General features: G+C 36.1%; 5 non-coding genes and 2 pseudogenes across 5 annotated transcripts; all 7 read left to right on the top strand.

Moving 5' to 3' along the window:
• The first annotated feature begins 12,814 nt into the window (after positions 1 to 12,814).
• On the top strand, positions 12,815 to 12,933 carry LOC143711320 (5S ribosomal RNA). Its single transcript, XR_013194807.1, has one exon. It is a non-coding gene; the product is annotated as a 5S ribosomal RNA (ribosomal RNA).
• Positions 12,934 to 12,994: 61 nt separating this feature from the next.
• Positions 12,995 to 13,113, top strand: LOC143711370 (5S ribosomal RNA). Its single transcript, XR_013194831.1, has one exon. It is a non-coding gene; the product is annotated as a 5S ribosomal RNA (ribosomal RNA).
• A 61-nt stretch (positions 13,114 to 13,174) lies between these two features.
• On the top strand, positions 13,175 to 13,293 carry LOC143711388 (5S ribosomal RNA). Its single transcript, XR_013194838.1, has one exon. It is a non-coding gene; the product is annotated as a 5S ribosomal RNA (ribosomal RNA).
• A 61-nt stretch (positions 13,294 to 13,354) lies between these two features.
• On the top strand, positions 13,355 to 13,473 carry LOC143711328 (5S ribosomal RNA). The gene has a single exon (XR_013194808.1). It is a non-coding gene; the product is annotated as a 5S ribosomal RNA (ribosomal RNA).
• A 5,786-nt stretch (positions 13,474 to 19,259) lies between these two features.
• LOC143711383 (5S ribosomal RNA) lies at positions 19,260 to 19,378 on the top strand (annotated as a pseudogene).
• A 61-nt stretch (positions 19,379 to 19,439) lies between these two features.
• LOC143711350 (5S ribosomal RNA) lies at positions 19,440 to 19,558 on the top strand. Its single transcript, XR_013194819.1, has one exon. It is a non-coding gene; the product is annotated as a 5S ribosomal RNA (ribosomal RNA).
• A 386-nt stretch (positions 19,559 to 19,944) lies between these two features.
• LOC143711377 (5S ribosomal RNA) lies at positions 19,945 to 20,062 on the top strand (annotated as a pseudogene).
• Positions 20,063 to 20,652: the final 590 nt, after the last annotated feature.

Here is a 20,652-nt window from a genome sequence, read left to right on the forward strand (position 1 = left end):
TTGTGGGGAATTTTATTTGTGAAACAAGAATTGATTTTATTTTATGTACACGGAATATGGAAAGCTATTTAGAAAATATAAAGATATGAAGAAACAAGTATAAGTGATCACAAACCTATTTTTATGCAAATTGATTGGGATACAGTGAAAAGAGGGCCGGGAGTATGGGTTTTAAACACAGGGTTTTTAATGAACGAAGACTATGTTTTAAGTGTACAAGAAATTATAACAAAGGAAAAAGTAAATGGAATGTATAGAGAAGACAAAAGATTTGGTGGGAAAATGTGAAGTATTTAATAAATTTTAGCATAAAATATTGTGGGATAATTCAGAGATGTAAAAAGGGTAAAGAAAGAGACATACGAGAACAACTAGAAAAGGAATTGAACGAATGAAAAGGATATACAAAAAATAAAAGAAATAGAGGGAAAACTGAAAGAAATATAAGAGAATAAATATAATGGGGCACTATTAAGAAGTAAAGCAAAGTATACAGTGGAAGGAGAGAAATGTACTAAGTTTTTTTTTTTTTTTGATTTGGAAAGAAGGGGAATGTCACAAACAATTAAAAGAATACAAAGGGAAGATGGAGAGATAGTGGAAACAAATGAAGAGATACTAAAAGCAATAAAAGCATACTATGGAAAGCTATTCAAAGCAGAAGGAGTAAAGGAGGAAGAAAAACTAGAATTATTGAAACAAATAAAGACCAAAGTAGGAGAGGATGACAAAAAAGAGTGTGACCTAGAGATAAGAAGAAATAAAAAGAGCAATAAGTGAACTGAATAAAAGGAAAAGCCCAGGTATTGACGGTTTAGGGAATGAATTTTATATAACTTAAGGATTTTTTAACTGATATTTTAAAAGTATATGAAGAGATTTTTAAGAAAGATGAAATGAATCAGAGAATGGGGATGGGATTAATTAAGTTGATATGTAAAAGAAAAGGAGAAAAAGCAGATTTAAAAAATTAAAGCCATAATCAAAAAAACCACCATAATCAAAACAAATCAAGTATATGGAGTGAAAGGGAAGGATATAGCAGACACAACAATAAGTATAATAGATAGAGTAAGGTATATGAAAGAAAGAAACAAGGATGGATATGTTATTAGTGTGGATTTTGAAAAGGCCTTTGACAGAGTAGAACATAAGTATTTATTTGAGATTTTAAGTGAGTATGGTTTTGGGGAAAGTTTTATCAAATGGATTAAAATTGTATATAAAGGAGCAATAACAAGAGTAAAATGTAATGGGTTTTTAACAGAATGTTTTAAATTAACTAGGTCAATAAGACAAGGATGTCCACTATCAGCACTTTTATATTCTCTAGTTGCAGAACCTTTGGGATTAGCTGTTAAAAGAGATAAAGTAGTAAGAGGGATAGACATTGAAGAGTGGGGAAAATGAAAAAAAATATTTCAATACGCAGACGATACAACGATAATGGTTAAAGATAAAGAGTGTTAAAAAAGCAATGGAAGTGGTACAGACGTTTTGTAGGGGATCAGAGAGCAAGATAAATGAAGAGAAAACAGTATATATGAGATTTGGAGGGGCGAGTGTTTTAGCAAATGATTTTAAGTTTAAAGAATCAAAGCAAATAAAGATCTTAGGTGTTTTAATAGGGAAAGACGAAAAATATGTTGAAGTAGTAATGTGGGAAGAAATACTAGGAGGAATTGAAAGGTTAAATTTTTGGAAATTGAGGACTTTAAAACATTTACAATTAAAACCTTCCCCTTTAAACTTAATGGTAGCAAAAGTTGTGGTATGTTTTATATGTGACTTCTATGCCGATGTGGGTGGAAAAAGGGCTGAAGAAATGTTTTCTGGATTTTATATGGGATGGAAAACCTCCAAGAATTGCATACAATACTATAATAGGAGAAGTTGGAAAGGGAGGGATGGGATTGATAGATGTGGAACAAAGAAAAAATAGCTTAAGAGTTAAAGTAATAAAAAAGTATCTGGATGAGAAAAGTAAAACAATGTGGAAAAAGACGATGGAATATTTTTTAAATAAATGTGGGAATTTTAATTTGGGAGATAATATTTTATGGATGAAAACTAAGAATTGGATGGTGAAAGGAATGCCAAATTTTTACAGAGAATTGAGGAGTGCATGGGGGAATTTTTAAACTATTGTTCATTTTAATCCTCAAGGTAGAGAGAGCATTTTAAACCAGCCTTTATTCTTAAACAACGGCATTTTAAATCAGGGGGATGTGATTTTTTTTAAAGAAATGGTGGGATGTTGGGATCACAAGAGTTAGATATTTTATATGAATTTAAAGAGGGATTTTTACCATTACAGTATATAATAGATACAATGGAAGTGGCAAAAGAGGATTTTAATGAACAAGAACTGCAAAATAAGTATGAAATAATGAAAGCAGCAATACCCAAAGAGTGGATAAAAAGAATAGAAGATATGGAAGAAGAGAAACAATGGAAAGAAGTGCATGTAACGTTGAGGGGAAAACTATATGCTTTTAATAAATGTACTGTGAAAATGTTTTACTGTTTTTTTAGAGAGGGGGTTTTCAGAAAACCAAAAGCCAATGAGTTCTGGGTACAGAAATACAAAGATCTAAAAGAAGAGGATATGGAATAACATGAAAGGTACAATGATAGACGCGAAATTGGAGAGTTTTGAATATTTAATCAGAAACAGAGCAATTTTTACTGACATTATTTTAAAAAAAAATCCACATGGAACTAAGTGAAACATGTAAAGTGTGTAATGTGGAAGATGAAAGTTTTTTACACTTGTTTTTAAATTGTAGAGAATTGGAAGATTTTAATGAAAAGGGTAAAAGATTGATTGAAATGTTGAGAGGGGAATCCAATGAGAAGACTGTAGAATGGAACAGAGTGGTGATGTTTGGGATGGAAGAAAAGGGTAAAAACAAACGTTTTATTAATCTGTGTGTGATGATAATGAAAAGTGCAATATGGGAAAGAAGAATTGTAGCAAAAAATGAAAATATCGTGTTGGAGGTTTGGATCGCTTTTAAAAGGAAAACTGAATTGTATATTGAAGGATTGTATGAGTATTTTAAATGTGAAAATAAGTTGGATGTTTTTTATGGTGTTTTTACCCCAAAAGTGTGTGATGTTTTAAAGGATCTAATGTGGAGGTTGCCTGGAAGTGAATAAGTTTTTTTAAATTATGGAAATGATATGTGATGTAGAATGGTTGTGGAAGAAAATATGTAACATATGAATATGTATTTTAATTTCTATTGATTTTATTGATTGAAATTTTCCAATAAAAAAAAAAAAGTCACGCCCGATCTAGTCTGATCTCGGAAGCTAAGCAGGGTAGGGCCTGGTTAGTACTTGGATGGGAGACCGCCTGGGAATACCAGGTGCTGTAAGCTTTTTTGATTAAAAAAAAAAAAAAAAAGATTCTGAGATTCTTCAGAAAGCATGAAAGAGTGAGTTTTTTCAAAAGTTCTTCTTAGTTTAAAAAAAAAGAGTCACTGAGTTTCTTCAAAAAGCCTGAACAAGTCTCTGAGATTCTTCAGAAAGCATGAAAGAGTTTGAGTTTTCTCAAAAGTTCTTAGTTTTCTTCATTAATGGTCTAACCTTTTATACAGCCCAATTTTGGAAGCAGTTTTCGCTTACGGCCATACCACCTTGGTCACGCCCGATAGTGGTACGATCCAGGAAGTGAGTTGGCAGTTGGGAGAGAGAGGCTCTCCCATGTGCTCTCTGTTAGTTATTTTCTTGTTTTTTGATTTTTCAAGTTTGTTTTGTTGAGTTTAAACATCTCCCAGCAGCAGGTTGCTGTCTGGTGAGTTTTTGTTGATTTTATTTGAACAATGGATGGATTAAAAGGCAAAGAAATGGACACGGCAGGAGAAGGACGAAAGTTAATGGATAATGGAGTGGAAAAAAGACGACGAGCTGGACACGGGCGAATGGATTCTGCCAAGGTTTATTCTAGAGAGGCGACGGTGATTGTGGATATTGCAGATTTGAGAGATGCAGGAGCGGAGGACATTATAAAAGCGGTTAATGAAAGGATTGGAGAAGGAAAGATTCTGGCAGTGAGACCGAGGCAGGGGAAGGAATATGAAATAACATTGACAAACAAAGAGCAGTGCGGGAACTTGGACGAGGGACTGAAGATAAAAGGACAATTGTGTGGAATAAGGCAACTACAAGTAAGAGAATGTGTGGTTTCCTTTATACATTTGCCTGTTTACATTAATGATTCAGAAATTCTAGAAAAATTAACAAAATGGGGAGTAGCACCGGCATCTGACATCAGGAGACGAATGTATCCTGGTACAGAAATTGCAGATGGTACAAGGTAGCTAAGGGTGAAATTCCCAAAAGAGGTAAAATCCCTCCCGTACAGCGCAAAATTTGAAACGGAGGACGGAACACAATACTTCCGGATCATGCATGATCGTCAGGTTAAAACCTGTCGATTGTGCATGAATCCGGGGCACGTGTTTAAAGATTGTCCGGAGTTCAAATGCTTCAAGTGTGAGGAACAAGGACATTTTGCACGGGATTGCAATGCATTAAAGTGCCCGGATTGCAGAAAGGTGATGGTAAGATGTGAGTGTTGGATAGAGGATCAGGTTGATTTGCAAAATGCAGAGTCAGAGGATGTAGTGAGGCAAATGTTGAATGAAACCGAATTGGGAAATATTGGAGAGACTGAGAAAGAAAATTGAGGGAACAAAGAGACTAATGTGGAGAATTAAGAGAAAATGGAGGGGGAGGAAGTTTTGGTGGATTTAGAAGGGACAATGAGGGAAGAAAACAAATTTTTTGAACCAAAAAGACTGTGGAAAGGGGTATGGACAAAACAATGAGAAAGGAGAAGAAAAACAGCACAGGGATGAGAAGGTGAACGATATACCCAAATTGAATGAAAAAAGTACACATGAACTGAGTAACGTATCAATGAATGAACCTGAGCAAATATGCAGTGGGGATCTGGGAGAGAGCCCATGGCTCGATGTTGACTTGGACCATTTGACTGTGGTGGATGCGTCTACTATAAAATCAGGAAGTAAAGAAAGAAATAATGTTACCAAAAATAAACCGAAAAACCAGAGTATAGGAGGACATGTGCTCAGATATAAGGAAATTCCCAATTTAAAGCTTGTGCTAAAAAAACAGAAGTTAAGGAGGACGGATTTAAAGGAAAAGAGAAAAGTTATTGAAAATTATTTAGAGTATGAATAAGACATATGTAGATTGCTTTCCCTGTTTTTGTTTAGTGTGGTGGAGTTTCTTTGGAAACACTACATGTTTTTCGAAAAGTTTATAAAAAAAAATGAATGTTAAGGGAAGAAGATGAAATTAACTTGGATGTAACACTTATTTTGTAAAGATGTTAATTGTATGCATGTTATATAGAACTTTGAATGTATAAAAAAATTACTTTATATTGTTTTTAATGTAAAACATCTGGTTTTAATAAAAAAAAATTAAAATATAAAAAAAAGTCACGCCCGATCTCGTCTGAACTAAGCTAAGCAGGGTCGGGCCTGGTTAGTACTTGGATGGGAGACCGCCTGGGAATACCAGGTGCTGTAAGCTTTTTTATTTTCTTCATTAATGGTGTAACCTTTTAAATAGCCCAATTTTGGCCGCAGTTTTCGCTTACGGCCATACCACCTTGGTCAAGCCCGATCTAGTTGGTACGATCCAGGAAGTGAGTTGGCTGCAGTTGGAGAGGAAGGCTCTCCCCCATTTTTGTTATTCCATTTGTGTTTGTTTTTCGAGTTTTGTTACTTAGTTTTTTTCCCGCTTTTTTTGTTTTTTCAAACCACCTAAAGCAGCTTTTAGCTGGCTGGAGGGTGGTTATTTTCTTTTTTTTCAAGCATGGACGGATTAACGGCAAACGACACTGAGGAACACGGGTGAGGAACATGCCCGGTAATTGACAATGGACTGGCAGGAGGAACACGCAAGGCAAACGGCAATGGACTGGCTGGAGGAACATGAAAGGCAAACGACAATGGACTGGCAGGAGGAGCACGCAAGGCAAACGACAATGGACTGGATAATCGACCACGAGTGAGAAATGGAAACACCAGAGATGTGAGTGAGAAAATCAACGAAAGGAAATATTTAAAAGAGGCTACAGTGATTGTGAATGTGGAAAACGTGATTGAGGTAAATGCGGAGGATATTATTAAAGCTGTGACGGAATTATGTGGACATGGGGAAATTTTAGCGCTAAGACCAAGACAAGGAAAGGAATATGAACTGACAATGGAAAAAGAAGAAATGTGTGACAAACTGACTGATGGACTGGCAATAAAAGGAGTGAAATCTGAAGTGAAAAATCTGCAAAACAGAGACTTTGTTGTTTCCTTCATGCACCTGCCCGTCTATCTTGATGATGATGAAATTTTAGATAAATTGGAAGGATGGAGAGTTACTTCCATCTTGAAAATAAAAAGATGATGTTATCCGGGCACTGACATAGAGGACGGAACAAGGTTCCTAAAGGTGAGGTTCCCCAAAGAGGTCGCGTCGCTACCGTACAGCACAAAGCTGGAAACAGCGGAAGGGCCACAGTATTTTAGGGTGGTGCACGGTCACCAGGTTAAAACCTGTCGGCTGTGCACGAGCCCAGAACATTTACTGAAAAACTGCCCTGAATTCAAGTGCTACAAATGCGAGGAGAGGGGACATTTTGCAAGGGATTGCAATGCTGTCAGGTGCCCGGATTGCAGAGAAACCTTAAATAAATGTGAATGTTGGATGGAGGGAGAGGAAGGAGGTAGGGAAAATCGGGTGGACGGAAGGGTGCATGAAGGAAACAACGAGGAGGAACGGCAAACTGATGAAGGACAACCGGAAGAAAGCTTACAACAAGAAATGGAAGGAGCAGCGAGCATCAGAGAGGAAGGACAACAAGAAAACGATAAAGAACAAACAATGGAGCAGGACACTCAATGGACAGTAATGGACATTTCGGACAGTTTTATAAGTTACCTGGATGACGTGGAGAAAGATGGACATGAAAAGGATCAAAGTGAGACTGAAGGTGAAGAAGAAACGTCGATGGACAAAGACAGAGAGGGGAAAGGACAATTAAGAAGACTAGTAAAGGTAAAACCAAATATTGGTATCGCAAGAAAAAGGACTATTTTAAAGGTTTTAGATAAAAGTGAAAATAGGTTTGAAGTGTTAAAGGACCTCGAGGGAGAAGATGAAGAGTAATGGTTTTAGGTATTTATTTGTTTTTCTTTTAATGGCTTTTAGTTGTGTTACTTTTAATGCCAGAGGACTTTTAGATGTAAGAAAATTTGAGAAAATGAAAGAAATGTTCAAGAATGAAGATGTGATTTTATTACAAGAGACTAACTGGAAGGAAGGTTTTATGACTGAAATAAGAAAAAGATGGAATGGAGAGATTTTATATAATAATTGGGATGATAGGCAGGGCAGATGTGTAGCGATTTTAATAAAGGAAAACAGAGGTGTAAAAGGTAAAACACTATACAATGATAAAGAAGGGAAATGTATGGCAGTAGAAATGGATTTTGAGGGGAAAGTAGTAGTTGTGGTTAACGTTCATGCGCCAACGGAAGACAATGAAAAGAAAGAGTTTTTTAGTGTTTTAAGAGAATTCTTAAAGGGTCACTCCACCCATTTGCATTAAGAGGTCCATTGTTAGACAACCAGTCATACTATTGAATGGTCGTGCAACATTCTCTCATTTTCCCCTGAGACGAGAGAAATCTACTATTTACCTTTTTCACTTCCTCCTACAATGACGCAAAAATCGTCATTTGACGTCATTGTAGGAGGAAGTGTAAAAAGGGGGGATTTCTGTATAGACTACAAGCACAAATTCCCACCCTTTCAAACCCGCCCATAGGGGGTTGTGCCTAATGCGCTAACAGAGCTATCACAGATCAGTGGGTGGGACTTCACTTGCAGATACTGAAAGCAATATCAGCCATCTTGTTTATAAGCTAAGCTAACAAGCGCTGTGGATATAGGAAGTTACGACAATGACGGAAGAAACTAAACATGATATGGAATAGAGGATTTTGAAATTCTGCTGCTCGAATCCGCTGTTCGTGGCTATCTTTACGAGCCGCAATATAGTGAAGAGCAGCTGAGGCTGATGGAGGATCAGGAGGCGGCTGCCTGTCGCGGACGAGGAGCCCGGACTGGGTCGAGCTGAGGCGGGCTGCTGGTGTGTGTGCTCTCGCTGTGCGCTACGGACACAGATAGAGTCCGTCTGCTGCAGAGAATTTCAACGATCGCAATTTCTCCTGGACGAAATCTCTGAATCAGACGACCACACGGACGTTTGTGTTGTGATGTGAACCATCCTAGTTTCGCCTGACTGAACATCCAGGTATCATGCAATAATTCACCATATAGAAAGAAATACAAACGAGTAATTCACTAATGAGTTTGCCAATGTAACGGGGTTCGTTGTTGTGGGAAGAAGGAGGCTGGAACCGGCGAACATTTGAACGTTTTAATAGTAAAATAAACAAATACAAAACAAAAGTATAAGCCAGCTGGCCACACACAACAGAAACAAACATAAAATCAGGCCTGTTCCTTTTGTGCTTCCGCTCCTCCGTGAGAGATATGAGACCGCTGCACAGGTGTCATTCATTATCACTCGCGTCGTCCTCTCACGTCCCTCGCCCTCGTCCTGCTCGCCACAGCCAACTAACTAGACATTTTTTGTGAAATGAATTTCAAACTCATTTGGCAGCTAGCCTTCTTGTAGACGGAAGAGTGATTTCTCTGATGTTTGCGCTGTTCTGGATTAGTGGGAGTGGCTTGCGGAGCTGTGGCTTGCGGAGCTGCATTGTGGGAGTTGTTGTCTTACATACAAATGCGCCCCAAAGTTATTTTCTGTCTTTTCTCGGTCAAGAGGGCACCAAATTCAAAATTTCTTTTACATTTCGACTACATATATAACTCACTTTCAATAAAGATTAATGTTGAAATGGGTGGAGTGACCCTTTAAAGAAATATAAAGAAGTTATAATGATGGGGGATTTAATACTGTTTTTAGCAAATTAGAAATGGGTGAGGGAATAGTTTTTAAAAGTGACAAAGGAAGAAAAGAATTGAAGCTATTAATGGAAGAAAATAATATGATCGATGTATGGAGAAAAAGAAATGAAAAAACGAGAGAATATTCAAGAAGACAATTAGTGGGGAATTTTATGTGCAAAACAAGAATTGATTTTATATTATGTACAAGGAACGTGGAGGATTTTATCAGTAGTATTAAATATGCAAATAGACTGGAGTTCTGTGAAAAGAGGGCCGGGAGTATGGGTTTTAAACACGGAGATTTTAAAGAATGAAGATTATATTTTAAACGTTAAAGAGATTATTGAAACTGAAAAGGAGAACAAAATGAATATTGAGGATAAAAGAATATGGTGGGAAAATACAAAATATTTAGTTAAAAAATGTACTACGAAGTACTGCAAGTTGATACAGAAAAGTAAGAGAAATACAAAGAGAGAAATAAGAGAAAAATTGAAAAAAGAATTAAATGAGAATGGGAAAGATATACAAAAAATAAACGAATTAGAGGGTAATTTGAGAGAAATTGAGGAGGAGAAATATGAAGGAGCAAGACTAAGTAAGGCAAAATATACGGTGGAGGGCGAAAAATGTACAAAGTTTTTCTTCGATCTAGAAAAAAGTAGAGGGAAAGCGAAAATGATAAAAGAAATTAGAGGAAATAATGGAGTGGTTGTGGAAACAAACGAGGAAATACTAAAGGAAGTAAAAGCATACTATGAGAATTTTTTTAGTTCAGAGGGAGTGAAAGCAGAAGAGAAACTGGAGTTACTGAAACAAATAAAAACAACCGTTGGAGAACTAGACAAAAAAGAGTGTGATGAAGAGATAAGAGAAGAAGAGATAAAAAGAGAAATAAGTGAATTAAACAAAAAGAAAAGTCCAGGTATAGATGGTTTGGGGAGTGAATTTTATATAGTTTTAAAAGTTTTTTTAACTAGCATTTTAAAAGAAGTATATGTAGATATTTTTAAGAAAGGAGAACTGAATGAAAGAATGGGAATGGGTTTAATGAAATTGATATACAAGCGAAAAGGAGAGAAGATAGATTTGAAGAACTACAGACCAATTACGATGTTGAATACCGACTTAAAGATTTAATCGAAAATTTTAGCCAACAGATTGAAGGAAGTAATATCGAGTATAATTAAAACCAACCAAGCGTACGGAGTGAAAGGAAGAGACATAGCAGACACAACATTAAGTATAAAAGATACAATAAGATAAATGCATGAAAAGAACAAAAAAGGGTACATAATTAGTTTGGATTTTGAGAAAGCGTTTGACAGTAGAACACGAATTTTTATTTGACATTTTAAAAAGTTTTGGTTTTGGAGGGAATTTTATTAAATGGATAAGAATTTAATACAAAGGAGCAATAACAAAAATTAAATGTAATGGCTTTTTAACACAGTGTTTTAAAGTTACTAGATCCATAAGGCAGGGATGTCCACTTTCAGCTCTTTTATATTCGTTAGTTTCTGAACCACTAGGCCTGGCCATAAAACAAGAAGAGGGAATTAATGGAATAGGCGTCGAGGGAGAAGAAAACAAAATATTTCAATATGCGGATGATACTACAGTGATAGTAAAGGATCTAGAGAGTGTTAAAAAAGCAATGAGAATCGTAGACGTGTTTTGTAAGGGATCAGGAGCAAAAGCAAATGCAGAAAAAACAGTGTACATGAGATTTGGAGGGGCAGAAGATTTAACAAATAGTTTTGCTTTTAAGGAAACAAAAGAAATGAAGATTTTAGGGGTTTTAATGGGAATAGATGAAAAGAAGGTAGGAGAAACAATGTGGGAGGAATTATTAGGGGGTATTGAAAGGAGGATGAACTTTTGGAAACTGAGAACTTTAACTTTGAAAGGGAAGGTTTTAATTCTGAATGTTTTAATGGTTTCTAAATTATGGTATGTTTTATATGTGTCATCCATGCCATTGTGGGCAGAAAAAATGCTGAAAAAATGTTTAGATTTTTTATGGGAAGGGAAGCCAGCAAGAATTGCGTACAACACATTAACCCTATGGGGACGGATTGGGCGGTACCGCCCAAAATGACAAACTTCTACAAATGTGCAATTATCTTAAAAACTATTAATGATAGAGAGGTGCGGTCTTTTTTGCCGTCTTCCTCAGATTCCGCTGAAAACAGTGATAACAAACTTACCCGGCTTGTATACACACTTCCTTGTTGCGCAATACCACTTCGTCAAAGACCAATGAAATCGATGTTGTTGGCAGATTCACGAGCAACAACCAATGGAAAAATTGCCGATGGAGGAATATTTTTCTTACCCAATCAGAGGAAGGTTACCATGACGTATTCTAGCAAATCGTAGGACTCTGTAGCCTTGCAAGGGGTGGTACTATATACTATTACGCAAACAGCATTGAGTGGCAGAGACGACAGAAAGCGAACGGACGCCTCGAATATAAACAAGGCTTTACGCAGCGAGAGCGCACAGAGATATGAGAGAGAGACAGAACAATTATAATATATATATATATATACACACATACAATTATAGCATTATTTATTGTTTTAGCACTTCTATGATGGCAAGCAGTAAACGATTTACGGTGGAACAAGCTCTGGAACAATTACTGGAGAGTGACGAGGAGAAAGCATTGCTTAGAAAATTCTAAGCATTCCTAAGAAAAACGCCTGGGACTATTTGTAAATAAAGTTAAATTTCTCATTGTTCTTTACACAATTTATTTAACAATTACACATGTCTGTCAAGCAAAGGCTTTGACAAATATATTTTTTGTTCAAAAACTGTTCACTATTGTTGTGTGATTTACAGAAAAATAAATGCCAAAAATCAAATTTCCGTTTTTGAAATTCTCTAGTTTATGGTACATTTTCACTCATACTTCCTTTATAAACATATTACATGTGTGCTTATGTTAGCTTAGGGTCTTCTGAATCCATAGATACCAAACACATAGTGTTAATAGGAGAAGTGGGGAAGGGAGGTTTGGGCTTAATGGATTTTGAACAAAGAAAGAATAGTTTAAGAGTAAAAATAATACAAAAGTACTTGAATGAAGAAAACAAAATAGCATGGAAAAAGACGATGGAATATTTTTTAAGTAAATGTGGGAATTTTACTCTTGGAGATAATGTACTGTGGATGAGAGTAAAGAAATGGATGACAGAGGACTTGCCGGATTTTTACAAAGAATTGATGAGTGCCTGGGGTAAATTTTTAACTAATGTACATTTTAACATAAGAGGTAGAGAGAACATTTTAAATCAGCCTTTATTCTTAAACAATGGCACTTTAAATCAAGGAAAGGAGATATTTTTTAAGAAATGGTGGGAACTGAGAATCACAAGAGTAAGAGATGTTTTATATGAATTTAAAGATGGATTTTTACCAGTGCAGTATATTGTGGACGTAATGGAGGAGGCAAAGGAGGATTTTAGTAGACAAGAGATAATTAATAAATATGAAATAATCAAAAAGGCAATACCTAAAGACTGGATTAAAAGGATTGAAAGTATGGAAGAGGGGACAAATGGAAAGGAAGTGTATGTGAAGTTGAGAGAAAAATTGAATAAAAAAATGAATAAATAAAAAATAAAAAATAAAAAAAAGAGTCCCTGAGCTTCTTCAGAAAGCCTTTAAAAGTCTCTGAGATTCTTCAGAAAGCCTGAAAGAGTTTGAGTTTTTTTCAAAAATTCTTCTTAGTTTTCTTCATTAATGGTCTAACCTTTTAAAAAGCCCAATTTTGGCAGCAGTTTTCGCTTACGGCCATACCACCTTGGTCACGCCCGATCTCGTCTGATCTCGGAAGCTAAGCAGGGTCGGGCCTGGTTAGTACTTGGATGGGAGACCGCCTGGGAATACCAGGTGCTGTAAGCTTTTTTATTTTCTCCATTAATGGTCTAACCTTTTAAATAGCCCAATTTTGGCAGCAGTTTTCGCTTACGGCCATACCACCTTGGTCACGCCCGATCTCGTCTGATCTCGGAAGCTAAGCAGGGTCGGGCCTGGTTAGTACTTGGATGGGAGACCGCCTGGGAATACCAGGTGCTGTAAGCTTTTTTATTTTCTCCATTAATGGTCTAACCTTTTAAATAGCCCAATTTTGGCAGCAGTTTTCGCTTACGGCCATACCACCTTGGTCACGCCCGATCTCGTCTGATCTCGGAAGCTAAGCAGGGTCGGGCCTGGTTAGTACTTGGATGGGAGACCGCCTGGGAATACCAGGTGCTGTAAGCTTTTTTATTTTCTCCATTAATGGTCTAACCTTTTAAATAGCCCAATTTTGGCAGCAGTTTTCGCTTACGGCCATACCACCTTGGTCACGCCCGATCTCGTCTGATCTCGGAAGCTAAGCAGGGTCGGGCCTGGTTAGTACTTGGATGGGAGACCGCCTGGGAATACCTGGTGCTGTAAGCTTTTTTGATTAAAAAAAAAAAAAAAAAGTCCCTGATCTTCTTCAGAAAGCCTTTAAAAGTCTTACCACCATTCTTCATACCACCTTGGATCACTGTTGAGCAACCAGGAAGTGGTGTGTGTGTGTGAAACCAAGAGGCTCTCAGAGTGTTTATTTTATGTTTTGTTTGTTTAAAAGTTAGTGAAAAAGTTTATAGTAGTATAGTGTTTTTTTTTTTTTTAAACCACTTGCCAGCAGCCGTGTGCTGTCTGGGGAGTGTCTTGTGTGCATTGTTTTTCGTTAAAATGAGTCAAACGGATGGATTAACTGGCAAAGACATGGGAATGGCAGCGGACAATGGAACAGATAACGACCGAGGAAAAGGACAAAGACGACGAGAACAGATTGAAGAAAACAAGATGGAAAACAAGAGGAGTTATGCACAAGAGGCAACAGTAACAGTGGACATGGGAGATGTCAGCGATGGAAGGGCAGAGGATTTAATCAAAGTGATAGCAGAGAAAGTAGGAGTTGGGAAGATTTTAGCAGTAAGACCTAAACAAAACAGACTGTATGAAGTGACTTTGACAAATGAAGAATCCTATGATGAACTTGTGGATGGACTGGAAATGAAAGGAGTAAAATGTGAGGTGAAAAAGCTACAGGAGAGGGAGTACGCAGTCTCATTTATGCATCTGCCAGCCTACCTCGAGGACAGAGATATTGTGGACAAACTGAAAGGTTGGGGAGTAACCCCTATTTCCAGAATAAGAAGATACTACCCGGGGACAGAAATAGAAGATGGCACACAGTTTGAACGGGTGAGGTTCCCCAAGGAGGTAGTGTCATTACCATATAGCACCAGGTTCGAGACAGCAGAGGGAACTCAACATTTTAGGATCATACACAATCGTCAGGTTAAAACCTGTCGATTGTGTATGAATCCGGAACATATATTGAGGGATTGCCCTGAGTTTCGGTGCTACAAATGTGAACAACAAGGGCACTTTGCAAGAGACTTCAAGGCAGTGAAGTGCCCAGATTGTCAAGAAATCCTTGACAAATGTGAATGCTGGATGAGAGGTCAAGGAGAGCAAGAAGAGGAGCAACAAGAGGTGGGAGGGCAGATGCAGGATGAGACTGTGGAAACCCAAAGGGAAGAGCAACGAGAGGAACAAGCGCAGAAATGATGAAAGAAGCAGAAAGGATGGAAGAAGGAGTCAGCACAACAGAGGAGGAATCAACATATAAGAGAACTGAGCATATGGAAGTGGAGAACAGAAAAAGAGACAGTGAAATAGAGGAGGACAGTGATACATGTGAGAGGGAAAAGAAGCAGAAGCTAAAGAGTGAAGAAAAAGGACTTGGAGAAGAGATAAGAATTGAAAATGAACAAGATAAAGAAGATTCACAGTTGCAAATAGACGCACAGATTGGAATCCAAGGACAACAGGAGACGGAGGAGGAGAGAATGGACAAAACACAAATGGAAAAGGAGGAGATGGGGGGGAACAGAGTGGGAAAAGGTGATGACGACAAGAAGACTGCTAAAGGTAACCCCAAGTGTAGAATTTGCACAAAAAAGACATTTATTAAGAGAAAATTGTAAGGAAAAGGGGACCAAAAGAAAAGATTGTGATGCAAATAGTTTTGAGGTTTTGGTGGATTTGGAAGAAGGAAATGAATTGGACATTATGGACTCATTTGCATTTAATGCTGCTAAAAATAGCAGTATTAAATGTTAGAGGTGTAGTGAATAATGAAAAATTTGAACAATTGAAGGTAACATGTAAAAAAGCAAATGTAATATTACTACAGGAAACAAATTGGAGAGAAGAGATAATGGAGGGTTTAAAAAAGAAATGGAGTGGAGAAATTGTTTATAATAATGGTGATGGGAAAAGAGGAAGAGGGGTAGCGATTTTAATTAAAAGAGGTGTGGGAGAAAAAATAAAAGTAGTGTATGATGATATGGAGGGGAAATGTATAGCGGTGAAAATAGAAGGAGAGGAATGTGTTACTATATTCAATATTCACGCACCAGTAATTGAAAAAGAAAAAGTTTTGTTTTTTAGGAAAATTAAGGAAATTGCTGTTAATTTGGGGAATTTTGTAATAAAGGGTGACTTTAATACACTTTTTAGTAAAATGGATATTACTGAGGGGATGGTTTTTAAATCTGATAGTGGGAGAAAAGAATTAAAAGGTATGATGGAAGAAAATGATTTAGTGGAAGTATGGCGAGAAAGAAATGAAGGGATAAGAGAATTTTCAAGACAACAGCTGGTAAAGGATTTCATGTGTAGAAGTAGAATTGATTTTATTTTAAGTAAAAGAGATTTAGTTGAATTTATAGAAGGTATATATTATAAAGAAACTTTTCTTAGCGATCATAAGATTTTATGGGCTGAAATTGATATGAGTGGAATAAAAAGGGGACCAGGTTTATGGATGCTAAATACTGAGATTTAAAAAACAGAAGAATTTTGTATGAAAATAGAAGAATTGATAAAAAGAGAGATGGAAGATCAATTATACATTGAAGATAAAAGGATATGGTGGGATAATATGAAATATGAAATAAGTAAATGCACAAAGCAACATAGTAGGTTGATACAAAAAGCCAAAAAAGCAGAAGAATATAGAAGAAGGGAACTAAAAGAAGAGCAAAGTAATGATGGAAAGGATTCACAAAGAATTATACATTTGGAAGAAAAAATTAAAGAAATAGAGGAAAGGAAATGTAAAGGAGCGATGGTAAGAAGTAGAGCAAAGTATATAGTTGTAGGGGAAAAGTGTACAAAATTCTTTTTCAACATGGAGAAAAATAGACAAAGATCAGGAATTATCAAAGAGTTAAGTAGTAAAGATGGAGAAAAGGTGAAAGAAACACAAGATATTTTAAAGGAAATAAAAGACTTTTATGAAGAATTATTTAGAAGCGAGCGACTGGATCAAGAACAAACAATTTTTCGAAGAAAGAATTAAAACAAGAGTAGATGATGATGACAAAAAGATAGCTGAGAAAGATATTGGAAAAGAGGAAATAGAAGAGGCAATTATGCAATTGAGTAATGGTAAGAGTCCAGGAAGAGATGGGATACCAAATGAATTTTATAAGGTTTTTAGCAAAGTATTGATACCGATTTTAAAAGAAGTTTATAAGGACATTTTTAAAAGAGATGAATTAAGTAAATTTATGGGGATAGGGTTGATTAAATTAATTTATAAAAAAAGAGGAGACACTAAAGATCTAAGAAATTATAGGCCATAACAATGTTGAATAGTGATTTTAAAATTTTGGCAAAAATTTTAGCAAATAGATTAAAATAGATTTTACCGAACATAATTCAGACAAACCAAGCATATGCAATAATGGGAAGAGATATTACGGATACTATTAGTAGTATAAGAGATGTGGTTAGTTTTATGATAGCAGAAAAGAAGAGGTTATGTGATTAGCCTGGATCTGGAGAAGGCTTTTGATAGAGTTGAGCACCAATTTTTATTTGGGGTCTTAGAGCAGTATGGATTTGAGGAAAATTTTATTAAATGGATAAAGATTTTGTACAAAGATGTAAGAAGTCAGATTAAATGTAATGGATTTGTAACGGAGACTTTTAAATTAACACGATCTATAAGACAAGGATGTCCACTATCGGCATTGTTATGTAGCTTAGTTGCAGAAGCATTGGGGTTGGCTTTAAAAGAGGAAAAGGGAATTAAGGGAATAGGAATAGAAGGAATGGAAGAGTTACAGAAAGTTTATCAATATGCAGATGATACGACTTTAATAGTAAGAGATGTAGATGATGTAAGACAATCAATGAATATAATTGAAAGGTATTGTAAGGGATCCGGAGCTAAAGTAAATATACAAAAAACATTTTTTATGAGTATAGGAGAGGTAGGAGAGAAAGTACAAAATTTTTACTCAAAGAGGAAGACAATTTGAAAATTTTAGGGGTTTGGATTGGGAAGAATGAAGAAATAGGGAGGGATTTGATGTGGGAAGAGGTGGTTGGGAAAATGGAAAGGATTTTAAATTATTGGAAATTAAGAGCACTAACATTAAAAGGGAAGGTATTGGCTTTTAATGCATTAGTACTGGCAAAAATGTGGTATGTTTTAGGGGTGGTGCCAATGCCCACATGGATTGTTAAAAGGATTAAAAATGCAGCTTTAAATTTTATTTGGGATTCTAAACCACCAAAAATAGCTTACAATACAATAATAGGAGAAGTGGGAGATGGTGGATTAGGGTTGCAAGACCCAGAGCTAAAGAAAAAGAGTTTTAGAATCAAAACAGTGAAGAAGTTTTTAAATGAAGAAAATAAGGCTGAATGGAAGAAAACTATGAGCTTTTATTTAAACAAGTGTGGGAATATGGGAATTGGGAATAATATATTGTGTATGAAATTGAAACAAGAAATGTTAAAAGGAATCCCAGAGTTTTATAAAGAAGTCTTGGAGGCATGGAAAGATTTTTTACCCAATGTATGTTTTAAACCAGAAAAGAGGGAAGAATTTTTAAATCAGTCACTGTTTTTAAATGAAAACATTTTATACAATGGAAAATATCTATTTTTTTAATTTTGGATGGAGGCTGGTTTTAAAAAAGTAAGAGATGTCTTATATGAGGTGAAAGAAGGATTTTTACCAATACAAGCAATTATTGATGGAGTTGAAGAAATAAAAGATGATTTTAAATGTTAAAACTTTAGAGCAACAGTAAAACAGGTGAAAGAAGCAATACCAAAAGAATGGTTAAAGAAAATAGAAAAGAAAGAAGGTAACAAAATGCAAGTTTTTGTAAAAGGACCCAAAGAAATAGAAAATTTTAATTTCAAATCTGTCAAAGACTTTTATGTTTATTTTAGGAATAATGTGTTTAAAGAACCAGTAGCTATTCAGTTTTGGAAAAAGGTTTTTATTGATTTGGATGAAAACAGTCTATGGGACAACCTATGTAAATGGTATATGGATGTTAAAATGGAAAATTTGGATTTTAAGAGAAGACATAATATAATTTTTACTAGGGTGAAACTGCACAAAATTGTATTAATAGAAGATTCATTATGCAAAGTATGTAATGAAAGACATGAAGGAATTGTACATATGTTTCTATTATGTGAAGAAATACAAATGTTTAAAGAAAAAATGAAAAGGGTAATACAAATTTTGTTGGGAGACAAAAGTAGTGAAATTGAGGATGAACAAGAATGGAATTGTGTGTTCTTATTTTGTGTTAAGGAAAAATGTGAAAATCAAAGTATTGTTAATGTGCTTTTAACTGTTGCAAGATATGCTATTTGGGTAAGGAGAAACATGGCAGGAGAAAAAAAGGGAAAAGTGGAATTATGGACTTATTTTACCAAAAGACTGAATATGTATATTAAGGCATTGGAAGTTTACTGCCGTGAAGGAAAGAATCTCATTTTTGAGAAGTTAATTCTTAAAAATAATCCTTACATGAGAATGACTGAAAATGGATTGGAAATGGTATTGTAAAATTGTAAATTGTTATACAAATTTATATAGGAAAGAATGTGGATATGGTGATGATCTAAATGATGAATCAAGGGAAATGCATTTTACTGTAATATTTTAAATGCCTTTTTAAGAAATAAAAAAAATTAAATAAAAAAGCTTACAGCACCTGGTATTCCCAGGCGGTCTCCCATCCATGTACTAACCAGGCCCGACCCTGCTTAGCTTCCGAGATCAGACGAGATCGGGCGTGACTTTTTTTTATTTTCTTCATTAATTGTCTAACCTTTTAAATAGCCCAATTTTGGCAGCAGTTTTCGCTTGCGTCCATACCACCTTGGTCACGCCCAATCTCGTCTGATCTTGAAAGCTAAGCAGGATCGGAACTGGTTAGTACTTGGATGGGAGACCGTCTGGGAATACCAGGTGCTGTAAGCTTTTTTATTTTCTTCATTAATGGTCTAACCTTTTAAATAGCCCAATTTTGGCAGCAGTTTTCGCTTACGGCCATACCCCCTTGGTCACGCCCGATCTCGTCTGATCTCGGAAGCTAAGCAGGGTCGGGCCTGGTTAGTACTTTGATGGGAGACCGCCTGGGAATACCAGGTGCTGTACGCTTTTTTGATGTAAAAAAAAAATAAAAAAAAATAAATAAAAAAAAAAAAATAAAAAAAAAAAAAAGAGTCCCTGAGCTTCTTCAGAAAGCCTTTAAAAGTATCTGAGATTTTTCAGAAAGCATGAAAGAGTTTGAGTTTTTTCAAAAGTTCTTCTTCGTTTTTAAAAAAAGAGTCCCTGAGCTTCTTCAGAAAGCCTGAAAGAGTTTGAGTTCTCAAAAGTTCTTAGTTTAAAAAAAAAAGAGTCCCTGAGTTTCTTCAAAAAGCCTGAACAAGTCTCTGAGATTCTTCAGAAAGCCTGAAAGAGTTTGAGTTTTTTCAAAAATTCTTCTTAGTTTTCTTCATTAATGGTCTAGCCTTTTAAATAGCCCAATTTTGGCTGCAGTTTTCGCTTACGGCCATACCACCTTGGTAACGCCCGATCTCGTCTGATCTCGGAAGCTAAGCAGGGTCGGGCCTGGTTAGTACTTGGATGGGAGACCGCCTGGGAATACAGAGCCCGTTCTCATCCTTTGGCGGCATATGACAAAACGGCGAAATACTACGCACATGGCACCCTTCAGCGTGAATATAACACGCGAACCCAAGGCGTCATAAAGTTGACTGGCATCCTTTAGCGTGAATATGAGACGCAGACCCTACCCCACCCCTAAACCTACCCATCACAGTGCGTGTTATATTGCCGATAAAGGGTGCCATGTGCGTAGTATTTCGCCGCTTTGTCATATGGCGTCACATATGACGCCAAAGGATGAGAATGCGTTATACCAGGTGCTGTAAGCTTTTTTGATTTAAAAAAAAAAAAAAGAGTTCCTGAGCTTCTTCAGAAAGCCTTTAAAAGTCTTTGAGATTCTTCAGAAAGCTTGAAAGAGTTTGAGTTTTTTCAAAAGTTCTTCTTCGTTTTTAAAAAAAGAGTCCCTGAGCTTCTTCAGAAAGCCTGAAAGAGTTTGAGTTTTTTCAAAAGTTCTTCTTAGTTTAAAAAAAAAAAAAGAGTCCCTGAGTTTCTTCAAAAAGCCTGAACAAGTCTCTGAGATTCTTCAGAAAGCCTGAAAGAGTTTGAGTTTTCAAAAATTCTTCTTAGTTTTCTTCATTAATGGT

The sequence above is a fragment of the Siphateles boraxobius genome, unplaced genomic scaffold, assembly GCF_051911475.1.
Source record: "Siphateles boraxobius isolate OS27281-9 unplaced genomic scaffold, OSU_SipBor_1 118, whole genome shotgun sequence".
Taxonomy (NCBI): Eukaryota; Metazoa; Chordata; class Actinopteri; order Cypriniformes; family Leuciscidae; genus Siphateles; species Siphateles boraxobius.